Raw genomic sequence first — 5,085 nt, forward strand, 5'->3', positions numbered from 1 at the left:
CTATTTTTTTTTAGTAATTTTCAAATTTTTTGTCTAAAATATGAGTTAAAAAAATTAATATGTTTGTGATGATTTTTTATAAAAAGACATAAAAAATAGGGGAATTTACCAATAAATCCTACATGTTGATATTATAATCCAATTAGTCCCAAATGTTTTTTAATGCTCCATTTAGTCCTATTTGTTGTAAAAGGACCCAATTGCCATTAGTAGTTGTGGAGTGTTTGTTATGATACGTCGCGTGCGCGTGTGGCACAGATGAGCTAAAATGGCATGAGATTTGTCACGTGCCACACAGTTGTCTGTCACACACCCAAAAAGTTTACTAAGGGTTTTTGTAGAAGACTGTTGTGGTTTTTGGTTGCCACGTATTCCACATATTGAAAAACCATACCCATTAAAAACACAACCCGATTTCAGCATCCACATTCCTACACACAGTGAAGTGGAAACGTAACATAGAAACCCTCGTTTTTGGGATTTGCTTGGATTTCAAAATTGGGATTGACCTTATATACTGTTCGCGTGATTTGGGGGAAAATAATAAAGATTGAATGGGCAATTTCCATTGTTGTTGTGATTAGTTGGGCAAATACAGTGCCAGTGGCGCCGGTGGAGCAAGCGGTGCAGGTGGAGGAATAGCCGGTGGAGGAGTAGCAGGAGGAACAGCTGGTGGTGTTGTCTGGAGGATGGTGAGGAAGGTGGTGGTGATGGGTAATGGCAGCGGTGGTGTCTGCTGTGATGTCTGTGTGTATGGGTTGTGTGTGTGAGTCTCCTCTGTGCCGTGTGTGTGTTATGCGCTGGGTGTGTCTTAGAGAGAGAAGAGAGAGCTGGGTTTGGTGTGTGTTGTGTGTGCTCTATGTGTGTGTGTGTGTGGTGTGTATGAGTGTGGCTGCTAGGTGTGTGTGTTAATGGTGTCTTGTGTCTGGTAGAGAGAAGTGAGAGCTGGGTTTGGTGTGTGCTGTGTGTGTGTGTGTGTGTGTTGTGTGTATGGTGTGTATGAGTGTGGCTGCTGGGTGTGTATGTTAATGGTGTCTTGTGTCTGCTAGAGAGAGGAGATATGTGTGTGGCTGGGTCTCCATGTGAGAGAGAGAGAATGCTGAGAGAGATGAGTGAGTGTGTTGCAGAATGGGTTAACCATGAACGGGTTGTGGGAACATTGAAATATCAACTATGATACCCACAAAATCGGAAGACCCACGTGATCCCACAACAAAATATGGAAACATAACAATAGTGGGCAAAACCGTCTACACAGTTACACCAAATATGAAAAATAGGATCAGCAAGAAACAAACTTCCCCACTGATAGGACTTACCCGAACAAAAGAATAAAGTTGGGACTAATTGGTTTAACAATTTGTGAAGTGGGATTTATTGGTAAATTTTTCTAAAAAATAAAGAAAAAATAAAATATTTAACTTTTAATTTTTTTTTGATAACTTTCTAATTTTTAAACTAAAACAGTTACTTGGCAAGGCGTGGCCTCAGGAGAGAGAGAGAGAGAGATGGAAAAGGCAAGGGAACAAGAGAGGGAAGTTGAGAGAATAAAAAACAGGGTGTTTTGAAAATTCAACTGTTCCAAATTCTCCAATTCCTTACCAAATACCTCAAGAATAAAAACCCACCTCGCAAACCTTTCATCCTTCAATACCCAGATCTCATTTTCCTCTGATTTCTATCAAATTGCCTCTGCATCCGATCCATCTCTCATGCCTTTCCAATGGTATATTTGGCCTTTTTAGCAACAAGAACACATCAAATTCTTCACCTGTTTGTATAAAAATCTGCTCTTATCAGCCTTGTTGTAGCCTTTAATTCTTCTCTCTCTCTCTCTCTCTCACAATTTTATTCTGATTGTTTTAACTACCCCTTCCTTTCTTTAAAGTCTCACGGTTCAATTTCAAATTTTCAAACCCATTTCATTAAATTCAGCTTCTTTCACAACCCAACTATTTTCCCACACTTTCTAGGAAAAACAAATAATTTTCTCCACAAGTGGACTCTTCCTGTTTCTCTGAGCCTCCCAACTTCAAATTCCTATCTTGATCTACCTAACTTGTTGCCAATTGAGCCATGGGAATTCAAAAAGACACAGTCAAATTCAATGTTAGAGGCAAGATCTTCGAAACCACAACAACAACACTTGCCAATGCCGGCCGAAATTTCCTCTTCGGCGCAATGTTCGACGAGAATTGGAACCTCCAAACCCACAATTTTGATGAATACTTCATCAATCGAAACCCGAATTGCTTTGCAGTCCTCCTAGACCTACTCAGAACAGGGGAGCTCTGTATCCCCTCCAACATCCCTGAAAAGCTCATCCACAGAGAAGCCCTGTTTTCCGGCCTCCTCGACCATGTTCGGATTGCAAAATGGGGCCAATTCGATGGAAACAGGCTCCGATTTTCGCAGTCTCTGACGGACCAAGCACCTGGCGACGGCACCGCCATCCAGGCCGACCCGGATGGTGGGTGCTATGCAGTACATGGTAGTATGGTACATGTCTATGATTGGATGCTAGAAGAGCACCCCACAATCAATCTTGACTACCAGAGAGTTAATGATGTTGGTTGGATCGATTCGGAGACTGTCGTGGTCACTGCGTGTGAGCGGTTAGGCCATGGCGGTGACGGGATGGGTCTGTTTAGTGCAGGAACAAGGGAGCTCAGGCATAGATTTCAAGTCACTCATGATGATCAAGTGAAAAGCTACACAGCTGGTACTTTGAGTTTTAGCTCAGATTACAAGATTTTTAGTAGTTGTAAAGGTACGAGCAATGAGTATGGGATTGGTGTTTGGGACCAAATCACTGGAAAACAGATTGATTTTTACTATGAGCCAATTGGGTGGTCACTTGGTGAGGCTGATAGGCTACAATTTTTACATGGCACTAACTGTTTGTTAGTTGCAACTCTGTTTCCTAGGAAGGACAGTGGTCACATTAGTCTGTTGGATTTTAGGGATAAAAGTATGGTTTGGTCTTGGTCTGACGTTGGAGCTCCGGCAACCGACGAGAGACAGGTCCGGGATGCCATAGCAATGGAGAAGACCGGATCGATATGCGTGGTGAACGAGTACGAGGATTTGGGGTTCATGGACTCGAGGAGTAGTGGTGGGAGTGTGAGGTGGTGCTCGAGGAGCCGGTTGATGAAGGGGAAGATGCCCGAGGAACCGTGTTACCTTAAACTCGCATTGCATGATGGGTAGCTTTTTTCATCGATGAATGATAGTATTTCAGTGTTTTGTGGTCCGGATTGGGTGTTAACATCGAGACTTCGCCAGAGTTATAGTGGTTCAATTTGTGATTTTTTGGTTGGTGGTGATAGGCTTTTTCCTCTTCTTAGTGAGGAGAATGTGTTTGACATGTGGGAGACGCCGCCAGCGCCGATCACTTAATTGTGTGTTTCTTTTATTTTGATCTTAATTGGTTTTCTAGCCTTTTTTTTTTCTTTAAATTTGTAGAAGATGGAGTTGGAGATGATGCTTATAGGTTAGAAGTTCAGAGTATGTGCTGTGTGTAAATGACAAAGTAATGAAACTGATTGCTCAACTATCATAATTTGAAATCTTTGTTTCCATCCACAAATGCATTTACAGGTTATGAAAGATAAACTAACAATGGCAATTGATCGAAATACCCTTGAGGGTGTTTATCACGCGAGAATGTCAATTTATCCGAAAGTTATTAAAATGGTAAACTTCTAATTCATAGATCACTATTTCATTCCAAACCTGCTGTCACTATTTATATACAAATAGGTGACTTTTGAGAATAGGTATAATACACCAACAGTCACCAAGCTTCACAGAGTTGTATCTATTGATGTTTGAAACTCAAACTACTAACTAACAGATAGATTAAACATTCCTGCGGGAAGGTTCTTTACATTGCAAGAGAGAGAAGATTGAGTGAAGTGAGTCACACCAAATTTATGGTGTGGTCACTCTTTATTCCATCATCTCCCACTTGAACACACTATCATAAGATGATAAACCTAAGTTGAGCATTTTTAACCTTGGTACCAAAATTTTGCCTTATGTCAACTTTCATCTATGAAATTACCTCATAGATCGATGTCTGATTGTGACTTGACCATACGTGCGCACATTTTTGTCACCAATCTGACCGCACCCGTATGAATGTGTTCTCCCACTGTCAACACATTCCAGATGACTTCAATTCACTATATAACAAGTGAACGACATCAATTTTCAGTGATGGGTTCATAGTCCATATCCAATCACCATTGACGATTTCAGTCGTACACATTTTTCATGTGTCGACCTGCACTGAAATTATTGTTAAGTGCTTCCTTTAAGACCCATTCCTGAAGGTTTTCCTTAACACACCTTATCAATGACTTTTTGTTGATCAAGCAGACAATATCATCTAGTTAGCACGTTGTATATTATGGACTTTACATCTCATGCTAACTATGATATTCGTACCTTGTCAGTTCCTCTATCTTGTTACCTGACCAAACACATGTTTCCATGCAAGATAGAGTCGCAAAACATCGGTTATCTAGGCGTCCCCAGAGTCATCTGACTATGCTCTTATATAATTAGCTAAACCACCTAACTAGGTATTTTTCAATCCCATATTAGCTATATGTTCTCTGGAATTTTCTAGAGACAACCCTTTGGTCATAAGGTCAGCCACCATCTCTTCTGAGGGTATATAGTTGACTTTAATTTCACCTCTCTCCACTATGTCCTGAATATAGTGGTAACTAACATCAATATGTTTTCCTTTAGAGCTATTCGCTCCACTTTTTATTAATGAGATGGCAGACTGATTGTCACAAAACATACTGACCGACCTGACAGGTATACCCAATTGTAAACTGTCAACAAATCATTTTATCCAGACCGCATTACTAACGGCTGTGCTGCAACTATGTATTCAGCTTCCATAGTATACTTTGCAACACAACTTTGTTTCTTACTTAACCAAGAAACTATTGTTCCACCAAACAAGAACACATGACCACTAGTAGATTTTCTATCATCTACATCTCCTGCAAAATCCGCGTCAGTATATCCTTTTATATCTAGATCACACAAACCATATAGCGATCC

At 40.6% G+C, this 5,085-nt stretch overlaps 1 pseudogene; it reads left to right on the forward strand.

Annotated features, from left to right (window-relative positions):
* Positions 1 to 1,940: 1,940 nt before the first annotated feature.
* Positions 1,941 to 3,399, forward strand: LOC114275280 (BTB/POZ domain-containing protein At2g24240 pseudogene; annotated as a pseudogene).
* The last annotated feature ends 1,686 nt before the right edge of the window (positions 3,400 to 5,085 follow it).

This window comes from Camellia sinensis, chromosome 4 (assembly GCF_055761805.1).
Source record: "Camellia sinensis isolate YWXY chromosome 4, ASM5576180v1, whole genome shotgun sequence".
Classification (NCBI taxonomy): Eukaryota; Viridiplantae; Streptophyta; class Magnoliopsida; order Ericales; family Theaceae; genus Camellia; species Camellia sinensis.